The following is a 12,654-nucleotide window of genomic DNA, read 5'->3' as shown; positions in this document are numbered from 1 at the left end:
CAGGAGTAAAAATTTAGAAAACACATATTACTTGAATAAGTGTAAAATTACTATTAAATAACTTTTATTAGGAAAATAGGAGCTGTTCTTAAACACCATACAAACAACTGACTTTAAGAAAGCATCACAATAGAGGAATCTATAAATCTACATATTGCAGTAAAATATTCAGATCAGGATATTAAAAAAAAAAACACTGAAAGATCCATTTTGGAAATCAAGATTTTCAGAAAAGTTAAGAAACATAAGCCATTCAGGTATAACGAAGTTTAAAACAGTTATGTTAAAGTTTGTGCAATTTTTTTCTCTACAATTTATTCTTTATAAAGTTCAGAAATTTCTTTAAAACTTTTAGACTCAAATGAACTTTAAAATGTTTACTACAAAAATAAAATCAAGTAGGACTAAGGACTTCATATACTAAAGCAAACCATCAGAATACATTTAAAGGGAGGTTACAAGTATTCAATTTTGTTCTAGCATTAGAAAAAAAATTAATTATGTAGATAGCTTTAAATGTAAAATAAGGAGAATAAGCAAAAAGCTTACACAAATCCATGGTCTTTGTCTACAGATCTTATTTACCTTTCAATAAAGATTTAAATTACTTATAACCATACGGGAATGAGAGTGTATGCATTTCTGAGTTGATGAGAAGGTTCAGCTTTCTACAAAGCTAAGGGTATACTGTTTCAAAGTGAAAGTAACACTTCAATGATCTTTAACAGGAAATCTAAATGATAAAACAGAGGAATACATTAAATAGCTTATCTTTGTCATGTTAGGATCATCAGTCTAAATTATAGACGCTGCCTTTGATATTTGGAGTGAATGACATTAGTTAGCTGTTTTGTTTCTTATATTCAACTTTACCCTCGTCTTCAAGATCTTCACTTGCTTGAAAACTACCAAGTCACTTCCTGACATTGTCTGTGTTACTTATATAAGCATAATTTTCCCAATAACACAGTTGGCTGAGAAACCAGACCATGAAAACGATTAATACTAGGCAAACTGACAAGTAAAGATTACTGTTTCAATGATACTGTTTTTAGTTACTTCTAAAATCAAGTTATCCTTCAAGATATAATGAAAAGGGGGAAAGAGTTTTATATGATAGCTCTGTCAGGAGATAATGTAATGTGCATGTTATTTAAAAATAATCTAATCCTTATTGATTAATCCTTTCATATGTATACCTTTCTGAATGACTCAGTGGGCATGCATTTTTCATGGATCCAGAGAAATGAGGGTGAAAACATTTTCTAAAGTTCTGGATCATTTGTCAATAAGTAAAAATTGCAACTTCAAGAAAAAGTAACAAAATCAAATGGTTAATAATCTATGAACTTCCAAATTACAACAAAGGAAAATTAAAAAGGAAATAACACGCGACCTTAGTGGCACTTGACTAATAAGCAAAATAAAATACATGTAGTAAGCTGCCTTTAAGATTTCTAAAATTATTTCCATGTGGGAAAAGTCTGCTTCTTTCTACCCTTAAATACTAAGCTGAAAGAAGTCCACAGCTTTCTGTGCTACTAATATCCTGAGAAATCAACTCTAACAGAGTTCACAAGAATTAAAACACATAAACTCAAGTAAATCAATCAACAATTGAGGCAGTCAAAATAATTGTTTGGTTAACTTCACCTACACACAAAATACTCTGTAATCTTTATCAAATTTAACTGATCAACAAGGTCTATGATACAATTAGATTACTTTAAAATCCTGAAAATCAGAGCTTTCATATTAATCTATAATCATCTACTACTTAGAAACTGTAACCAAGTTAAAGTAGGTATTAAACAATTTTATTCATGACATCTATCTCTATATCTATTTATAAACATAGTAATTGCAGCACACTACAGCATATACTTAATTAAAAAAGAATGAAAATGTTTTTTACAAAGCTTATAAAAAGAACCATTGACCCACAAAGTATAATGATACAGCACAGAAGTTTATTAAATGCCACAAATGACTAATAAAAACAAATTATTTTACCAACAGCACATTATAAGACGGCAATGTCTTAAAAGATTAAAAGATAAAACTAAACTATAAACACTGAATTTTCAAAATAACATTCAAACTGGACAAGAAAGTTATCTTTAATGACTCTAATATATACACTGTACATTAACTCTATAGGGTATTATGACACTTAAAATTTTAAACAAGACAAATAAATAATAAAAGGAAATCTGTTGGCTTACTTTCTTCCTAAAGACACCTTTCTAGATACTGATTTTACACAGGTTACAGATACAAATAATAAAGCAGCTTTATATGTTCTTTTACACTTACTTAATAAATGCATTAATAAACACATTTCTAGATGTATTCAAAACACTTAGAATATGATTAAGACAAAAAAGAAGAAAATGATTTCTCTTCATAAGTGTTACGATCCACATGACAAGTAATCAATTTTGCATTTAGTGGATATGACAGTATGCAAACAAGAAAGAAACAACCAACTGATTTATTCCTCCAGTGCCTATGAGACAGGGTGACAGTGTTCTGAAGAGTTTCTTTAACTCTCTTAATTTCTGATTAGTAAGTCCTTTAGGGGTGGCTAAACTAAGTACTTTTTACAAACTAATTAAAACAATTAAACACATCTCCTATATAAATAACTTATAGCCACATGAGAAGTTAAAACTTCAGGAAGAATCAAAATCCATAGTACATGCTTAAAAAGGGGATGTACCTTTTTGATGAAGCTGATCTTTACAAAAGTCATTTTTAAATCAATTAAATAATTTACTTCGATCCCTTCAAAGTCTATGTAAAGCAAAATAAAGAACTGTCTAAAAATATATACTAATATACCTGTTAAATTTTGTAAATCAAGAGAATTGGTAGACTGGATTTTTTTTGTCATTTCTAGACAAAACTTCATTCCAGAAAAATCAAAAAGTTAGTCCTGAATGTTTGTATTACTAAATGAAAACTTCAGTAATACCCTGAACACTTAACAAAAATCTATGAACCAATAGTGATAGGTCATTTTATCTAATGGTGGCCAGCTATTTCAACAAAACATCTTAATAGATGGAGCAAAAAAGAGCTTTGGCCCTTTAGTTAAACTACTTTTAGAATAACACAAGCTTGCACAACATTCTGCATTCTACCAATATCAAAATAACAATTCACACCAATACATACATTCTTATTCCTTTCAATTTACAATAATTAGTGCAAATCACCTACATGAGCATTTTTATACAAAATAATTACACACTGTCTCTTAAATCATCTTTCACAAATAAGACTAGTGAAGGACATGGATCTATTTCATTAACGTTACTATAAACTTCTATCAGACAATAATGAATACATGGCTAGTAAGAAAAAACTAAAAAATATCTTTACATGTAAATGTATATGAACTGAAAAATATTTGGAATATTATACAAATCTAAATCCATATTTTATAGCCACTTAAAGAAGGCGATCAGTTCACTTATGGTTCTAGTGGTCAGACTATAATATTAGAATTGAATTTTTTTTTTTACTGAAAGAAAACTGATACAAAACTCTACAATAAGGTCGAGCACCTCACACAGCATGAGAGAATTAGACCTTTTCATATGTGAGACATGACCGCTTTTTTCTTTAATAAATTGATCTCTATCTCCTCGTGCCCTTAGAAATTTTTCAGCAGTACAACCTGCTACTATGTTCAGGATTCACCTAACTTTGTATTTCTTTGCTTATAGTTAACTAATTTTGCTCTAATAAGTAACACAGACTCTGACTTTGCAACATAAATTAAAGAAAGGAAATGATGATGGTCATTCTAATTTTATTTACAAAGTTTAGCATGAACATCCTACTTCATCACATTATATGGTACGTACCTGGAACAGCAGTGCATCTTACTGGCAGGCCTACAAAAAACCTTAGAGAGCACTATGGGAAAAGGCCTCACACAAAGCTATTTCTAAAGCATGCCTATCTCAGATTACAATACTAACACTATATAAACTTACAAAGTGCTGATTCCAACTGGGGAAAAATTTCTGCCTTTACCTGCCATGTAATTCTAACTTAACTTTCTCAAACAAGTTTCAATTGTTAAAAGCTATTTCAGAAAATTAAAATGAGCTTTAAAATACTATAAATATTCTACTCTGAAGCACAGTCCTCAATTTCTTGAGTAGATTTTGATGAAATATTCATATATTATCTTGTTGTGACTCAAGTAAAAAATACTCATGAATTATGTCTATCAAATAAGTAAATGTTTTTGAGAGTGATTTAATAAGATATAAAAAAGGAAATATTAAAATGTGAGTAATACTGGTCAGTGATTTTAGCACAGTAAGTATAAAATCAGATAATGACTCAATAAATATGAATGACAATGATAAGAACAGACCAGGCTACATTTTGTTTTCATATTCAAAAACAACCCTAACTTTAAATCCTTTTTCTGAAACAATAAAATTAACTAATTGGTTATATTCTTTGACTCCTTTGTGCATTCCAGTGTTATTCTTCTAAGTATAGCACGTTTAACTGAATTTATGAAAATAAAGAAATTATATTTTGTTATAGATTAAATTAATACAAATTCGAAACAAAATTTTAGAAAACCAAAGGGGCCTTACAAAAAGATTAAAGTCATACTCATTAATTAACATTAAAGGAAGGCAATGATTTCTTAAAATGCACTATGTATCAATGGTTCTCAAAATAACCTGGCTGATAAGCTAACTTAGCATTACCTTGGAATGTCTGACAAATGCAAATCTTCAGTCTTCCCCCAATCACTACTGAAAACAGAAACTCTAGAGAGGCAGGCAGAAGGAGTAAGGTAGGGAGAGAAAGGTCACAGAGGAGGCTAGGGCCTGAAAATATATTTTATAAGAAAGCTTCTCTGTGATTTTGATGCTTAACAGTCTGAAAACCACAACTATTTAGTACTGTATCATTCTCATATTTCAAAAATATTCAATTTCCTTTATATGTTAGTGTTCCTCTTTTCCTGGTTCTCTAGGAAATAACCATGAATCATTTCATGTGTCATCTTCTCCTACATTAATTTTTTTAATAGCAACTGGAACATCTATGGGTTAACAACTGGGGTTAATTGTGTATTATAGAAATACAGTAGTGCTTCAGAGACGATCAAGAGAAAACATTTCATTCTACTCCCTTCAAAAGTTCTACATGTTTTGCAGAATTCACCATCTTATAACTTTTGCATCTGTAACATGTGAAAAAGATCTTAGGGGCACATCAAACACAGAAGAGCATATATACTAATGAAAATGAAAAGATAGAAAACAATGATTATGAAGTATTCAAATTAGAATCAAGGTGAAAAGATTATGATTAACAGTGAGATCAAAATTACAATCCCTAATGATTTCTCAAAAACAAAAACCCTAACATAAGATAGACATTACTATTATACTTTCTCAACAAACCTGAAAGAGGGTAACAGCCTAATATATTAGCATAGTCCATTTAGATGCTGGTAACCCATTATATTTCTTAAAATCATCTGTACTTCAGCAATAATAATAACTACCAACTTTTTCATAAACTTAAATAGTGATAAATAATCCTTTTTTACTCAAAAAACACTGATTTTGCTAGAGGTTACTGATATCTTTCTTCAATGTTATAAGATTGTTAATAAATTAATATGTTCATATGTAATTACACATATTTTACTTTCATTAAATATCCAACCATAACTATAGATTATTAGCATACAGAAACTTTATAATTATATTTGCATTTGATTATCTATACATTTCCTACTCTATTCCTAAAATTTCAACAATATTCAGTTGCCACTATAGCTAAAAAGAAGTCCAAAATCACATTAATAAATCAGGAAATTACAAAAGGTATGTTGAATTTACATGGACATGTGCACTTCAATGCAGTCTCTTCTAAGTTCAAGACTGAGTGATGGAATAGTCAATGTGTTTCTGTCGTTGACTTAAAACTGGATCATTAAAGCTTGAAGATCAAATTTTAATTCTGTAAACCTCTGGAAAGATAGATGGTGATGATCTTTCAGCTGGCAGGTTGTATAATCAACAAGCTTTGTATGTCCCTCCTCATTTCATAACTTCATATTTAAGGTTGAAAAACTCAAATAATTCTGAGCACAGTAAGTTCATATTAAATAAAACAATAAGGACTGGATAAACTTGAGTACTCCTAAAAAATACCCAGAGATCAACACATATATATTTGTATTCATAAGCTTAAGATCAAAAGTTGTAAAATTTCATGCTAATATTAATAATTTCATTCTAGGAATAAAGAGTTAAAAATAGGATGTCATATAGTTCACAAGTCTTTCAATGGAAATAACATTTAATATGCGTATATCATTGTTTTCCATTGCAGCAGCATTTCGTATATGAATAAATGCAGTGAGCTGGATGAAACAGATTAGCAGACTAACGGAAAGCGTTGTTTTTCATGTTAGTTACTGGACTGTTCAACAACAAAGAGAAATACATAATATTGCATTTAAGTCCCAGAGGCTTCCATAACTCTTCAGAGTCCAAACACCGTGTATCATCATTTGCCAAAGAAGCAAGCAAGAAAAACATTTTATAGGACAATTCTGACAGACATTCATCCAATGTTTTTCAACAATGCACATATCGAATATTTCTGATTAGTGCAAAAGAGAAAAAGAAATAAAAGAGAAGAGAAAAAAATCCACAAGGCAAATTAACTGCCTTGTCAGACTAAGTAACAATCCAATCAGTTATATTCTATCCAAACCTGACAAGCAAAGGCAACTCTCTGCAGTGATAAGCTTATGGAAAAGACAAGATAGCTGTTCTCCTTTACTTTATGTACTCTATTGAGAGTTTTATCCACATTTTTAAAATCACACTTATAAAAGAGGTTTCCACGATTGCCTCCGAGGATGAGCAGTGGCAGAGTTGGGTCTCATGAAGGGTATCTACACAGTAAAGTGATAAGAAAAGAATATTAACATTTAAAGATCATAGCAGCTCTGCACTATGTCTTATGAAACATACTCATTTTACCACAGCAGATTCAAATAACATATAATCTGGTCCAAAGAGACAGATAACCTCGAACTGAATGCCATGATCTTGTGCAGGTTCTCAGAGATTAAGACTACACTATTTTATCTTTTGAAACATTGAGTTGCCTCCTCTTGTATTACTATTACTACTGTTTGCATTACTGTTGGCTGTCAAAATAAACATACTGTACCAAAATAAAAAAAATAAAAAGATAAAAAGGGTTTGTAGTTACAAAGAGAAAGATATATCTGATTATTTTTTTAAATAACAATTTGCTATTTTTTCACCAAATGTAAGATATTAAAAATGCCTGAGAAAGCATGTAATTTAAGTGAGCTAAAAACAGCAAACCTAATCAGTATGTTACAGGGCTGATTACATTCAAATAGCCTCAGGGAGGGAATTTTCAAATATTTATCCCTGGGCTTAAACCATCTTCTTTTGTAAAAAAACTGTATTGGAAATGTTTGGTTAACATTTTTTACAACCTCTGTATCTTTCAAGAGAAATTTTAAGTAACATTTCAACTGTGGTAAACATAAGATTTTTAAATCTATGTAGATAAGGTGAAAATTGTCCCATAAGTCACCATCATAGAAAAAGATCAATTTGTACACTTACAATTAGAGATGTGTTTAATGCTTCTAAGTTCCATTGAGAAAAAGAAAGTGAAAAGTGGCACACAGACAAATAAAGCACTACTGAAGAGAGTACCATGCCCAACTGAGTAACTCCAAAGAAAGTAAAAAACAAAACTGCACAAGCAAAAAAGAAGATACTGTGAAACAGTTTTCAAAGAAACACTGCAGTTACAAATAACTTAGAGGAAAACTGAATTCGTTAGCTGAACAGTAAAGCGATACATGCTAACTTTTCTCGGTGCTTTGGGCTCTAAGTGAAGAGTTCTGAACACCATCTGAATCTCGTAAGTGCTTTGTTGGAAGGTTAAGTAAGAATTACTGGAAAAGCATAATGCAAGAGGAAGCAACCACATCTTTTATAACAGAAGTTCAACTAATTCTTGATAAAAATGCACAAATAATTGAGAGGAGCTGAAAAATATATTTGTATTTGATATGTATTTGGATTATGCCATTGAAATCTGATTTAGGACTCAACTAAATCCAAGTAGAATTTATCTTTAAGAAAACTAAGGAGTTATACCTAATACTCTGCTACCTTAAATTCCATTAGGATTCTAAGTCACTCACAATCAGTCTCTTTTTTTTTTTTTTTTTGTGGAACCGGGGATTGAACTCAGGTCCTTGCGCTTGCCAGGGAAGCACTTATTCCACTGAGCCATCTCCCCAGCCCTTGATCTGTTGTTTTTGTGTTTTTTTTTTTTTCTTGTCCCTCTGTTTAGTACTGGCTGAATCTAGAGTCTTCACACTGAGCTCCAGCTGCAGTCCTTTCTAACTTTCGTATTCTAAACCACCAAACTACCCAGGCTGCATTCAAACTTGGCATCTTCCTGTCTCAGCCTTCCGGAGTGCTGGGATTATGGGTATGCCACAACACATTCTTCTCTAAGTCTCCAGGAATACCACAATAAGCAGTGCACTTGGCTTTTTGTTTCTGTCTGCTTGGGAGAAAAGAGGACAGAATTTAAAGTAAAGGTCAGGTTTTGTCTTTGCTTATGTACCTGGCAAGTTTACTTACAAATTAATAGATTAAAAATTTGTTATTTTTGTAATAGCTTCATTGATGCAAATCTGTATCATCAACACAAATTCCATGTCATACAGTTGAAACTGGCAAGTGCAAGTGTCTACTACTTTTGTCCTATGAAAGTCAAATCCTTTCAGTGGTGTAGTGTGGGAAGGAAAAATGCTTAATAATTAGTACAGAGCTACCAGTCAGGACAGTCTACATTCAACTTCTAGTTTCAGCACTTTCTAGTTATATGATTTCAGGCAAGGAACTCTGAAGTGTTGCACCCATAAAATAAGAATAAAAATTGTATCTATTTTGTAAGGTTGTGAGGATTAAGTGAAATAAAATACGGAATATTATCACAGTGACTGAAACATAGTAAGACCCTCAATAAATCTTGGCAACTATTGTAAAGGCCAGTGACTAGTCAAAAATCACAGTATTATTTTTGTAGGCAGAAAAAAATGTATTTTAGTACATTACTATTTACCTAATGCAACGTTCTATATAATTTAATATATAATTCAAATAATTTATATTACAGTTTGGGACCTCTGTACTTTAGTTACCTCTCCACGTATAACATGGAAATACATACATCTCATGAGACTGTTAAAAGAACTAAGTGAAATAACATATCTACAGAGCTGAGAGCTGAGATTGTGACATACCAAAAAAATCTAAGATTAATACTCTAATTCTAATTGAAAAAGATTTTAAAATAAATTATTTTCTGTGTTTCAGTCACAGACTGAATGTTAAAAAGAAATGAGCTGCTGAGAAAGGATTCCCTAATAGCCACCAACTCTCCAATTTGTATCCAATGTTAGCCTTAAATTCATTTCACATCTTATTTCACTAATTACATTATTTCATATGTCCAAAGCAATACAAAACCAACTTAAATCAAAACAAAGAGGGGTGCTTAATTTAAGAAGCAGAATATACATGCTAAAACGTGTGTTATAGCTGTTTCGTATGCTTCCATGCGTCAATATTTTTAAGTAAAGCCACGCCAGCCCACTTGGGAAGAGAAACTGCCAATTTCTGACCAAAGCAGCCTCAAGGAGGAAGGGTTTATGAGTCCATCTTTGGCAGAAGCTTGTTCTGCTATTGCTTAGTGCTGATGCTGCACAAATAATGCAAATTTCAGGTTAAGCCTGAGATTACAGACTACAGGTTTCTTTTCAGAACTCTGTGTTGTTTTGGAATCTATAAGCTATATAGAAGAAAATTTAAGGAAATGAGGTTGAATGCAGTTTTATAAAGAACATAACCTTGAAGTATCTTGACTAACGGTCTATTTACGTAGCCAGGAAACAAACTGTGGCCGTATTTCCAGTTTTTCAAAATGACTAATCACTAATATCTATAATAATCTGGGACAGTTAGCTAACATTAACATATGCCAGTAAAAAAAATAAATCAGATATTGCAAATATAAATCTTGCTGAAAACTAAGTGAACAAAAAAGAAATATTTCATTGCAATATATGGTTAAATTACACTAGTTTCTACTTTAAAACTGAATACCTTAGAAATACCACACTTCGCTACATAATCTATACTATGTTCAGGCTTCTGTTTTCTTCATACAAGTTATATATTTGACTAAATTTCATTTAATTAAAAAAATAAATTTAAAAATTCAGATACTTAAAAACATCTACCGAAAACATTTGTGAATCACACAAAATACATGACGTTTTAATATTTTGCCAATTTTAAAGTCAAAGACTGTTACACAGTAAGAACTAAATGTGTGAAGCATTAGCCATTCCTACGCGTAAGAAAACCATCAAATCAGCTTAATTACAGGAGAGAGTATACAACTAAACATTTTTTAAAAATGTATTTAGTATAGAGTTTACAAGGTCGCACTATGCAGATCGGACTCTCAGGGATCCTCCTATTTACATCCTCCCAAGTGCTGGAATTACAGGTGTGCGCCACCACACCCAGTCTGAGTCACCCAGTCTGAGTTGCAGTCTCAAATGTGCCCCAGGGACAGGGCAGGCAAGGTAGGCCTGGTGATCGAATTCCCAGCCCCTGCGTTTGCCTAAGCAGGCTGAACCATTTTTTTAAAAATACAATTTCTATCAGTAACTTTTTAAGAAAAACAACATCATTTAGGCTACACTCATATATTATGATGGAAATACTATGATATTTTAGTGTCAAATAATATTGAACAGAACTTTAAAATATTATAAACAGGTTTTTTAGTACAACCTTAGGTTTATAAAAAAATTGAGCGAGTGAAACAGATTCATATATACATCCTAAGTACATATGCATATCTTTAAATGTAAATGTGAAAGCCCTCATTTTACCTCAAGACTAATCAGGGGCAGGGCAAGATGAAGGAAACGGTAAGTAGAAACAGAGGAAGAAACTAGCTTGCTGTGATTCAGGAGGGCTCGTGCTTCCCTGATCTCATTCACTGCAGTGCCTCTGAGCCAGTTTTTGGGTCAGACACGTGGGCACCAACACTGGCCTTCGAGCACAGAGAGAAGGGCCACTGCTCAGGGGAGAACGGCGTTGGCCAACCTCTGTCAGCCTGAGCAGTGCGCACTCTGGGAAGGGACAGAGAGCGTTCAGACAACACAGCAGGAACAGTTACTATTAAAGAGGTTCAAACTTTAAGTCAAGTTTTTGTATTGTTCCTTTCTCATTTATCCGAGGTTTGAGTTTCTAGTTTATCAGGAAATTAAATCAGGATTTAAAATAGTCAGACTTACTATGCCCAAAGGTTTCATGATAATTCGGCAATCAGGAGATTCAGCTACACATAATAGTTTATAATAAATTAGAGGCCAGGCTGCTTGTATCAGTCACTTTGAATCTACCAACATTACCCTTTTTGATAAAATGCTGTGTTCTAGAGGTCATATTGTTTTCTCCCAGTCACAATGTTGTAATATAAATAAAATAGGTTTTAAAATCACTAGGTGTACTATTGTTGAAGCAAGACATTGGTCAGTGAAATAAGCACCAAAGTGAAGACTTCTGAACTGGCTGAAATAATTTTCAGATGAGAGATTTTCAGGACTATGGCAAAATTTTAGAATATCCTTTGTTGAAAACACAAGAAAAAACTGACAAACTCAAGAAATGACTTTACCTCCTACATGCTCCCTATTAACCACCATGGCTATCAATGGAAAGTGCCTGTCAAGTTTTTTAAATGGTTGTAAAATCCCACACATCTGAACAATCCTTAGATACAGCTCACTTCTCAAGTCTTCATATAATTTTGTTCTCAGAGCCAGGGCAGCATTCAAATAGCACTCTTAGGATATATTATGGGGCTTCAAGACTCTGCTGCACGCGAGCAGCACAGCACTATATAAAATCATCTGGATCTAAACTCAAAATACTGCCCAGCTTCATTTCTCCCAGAAGCAAGGACAGGTCCCGGTGCACATTCAAACTTTGGGATACAAAGTGAATGGAAATCTATGATAGTAGCTACTGAAGAAAAATCAGGCAAAAATCATTTTTTTTTTTTTTCTCACAGAAAACACAGATGGTTCAAAAGGCTAAATCCCAGTTTTAGGTTACATGCAAATGTCCATACATACATAGAGTCAAAAACTGAGAAAAAATAAAAACACTATGATAGACTTTGCACCAACAGAACTGGTTAAGGAAAGCTTCCTTATTTGACACTTCTTAAAAGCCACTGATACAAACAGGAAGCTCTTCTGGGATTCGCAATGGTAAAGACTGAAACCTTAGACAGCACTCTGAAATTGAATTCCAGAGTATAACCCAAAGCTGATCTTTAGGGCAGGTGGAAAGCTTTTCACCAAGAGAACAACTGGAAAAAGATCAATTTCAAAGGTAGTAAGAAGGTTACAAATCTAAAAAGAGAAAGAGAGACAGAGAGATGGGGGGAACAGGAGAGAGAGAGAGAGAGAGAGAGAGAGAGAGAGAGAGAGAGAGA

The 12,654-nt window shown here is 32.4% G+C and overlaps 1 protein-coding gene across 1 annotated transcript in view; it reads right to left on the bottom strand.

The window, feature by feature from the left end:
* LOC101590255 (PHD finger protein 14) overlaps positions 1–12,654 on the bottom strand; it is a 181,566-nt gene that overhangs the window by 49,998 nt on the left and 118,914 nt on the right. The gene's annotated exons all lie outside the window — the stretch shown is intronic.

Source organism: Octodon degus, unplaced genomic scaffold (genome assembly GCF_000260255.1).
Source record: "Octodon degus isolate 3935 unplaced genomic scaffold, OctDeg1.0 scaffold00135, whole genome shotgun sequence".
In the NCBI taxonomy this organism is placed as follows: Eukaryota; Metazoa; Chordata; class Mammalia; order Rodentia; family Octodontidae; genus Octodon; species Octodon degus.
This window is presented reverse-complemented; position numbering and strand designations above follow the sequence as displayed.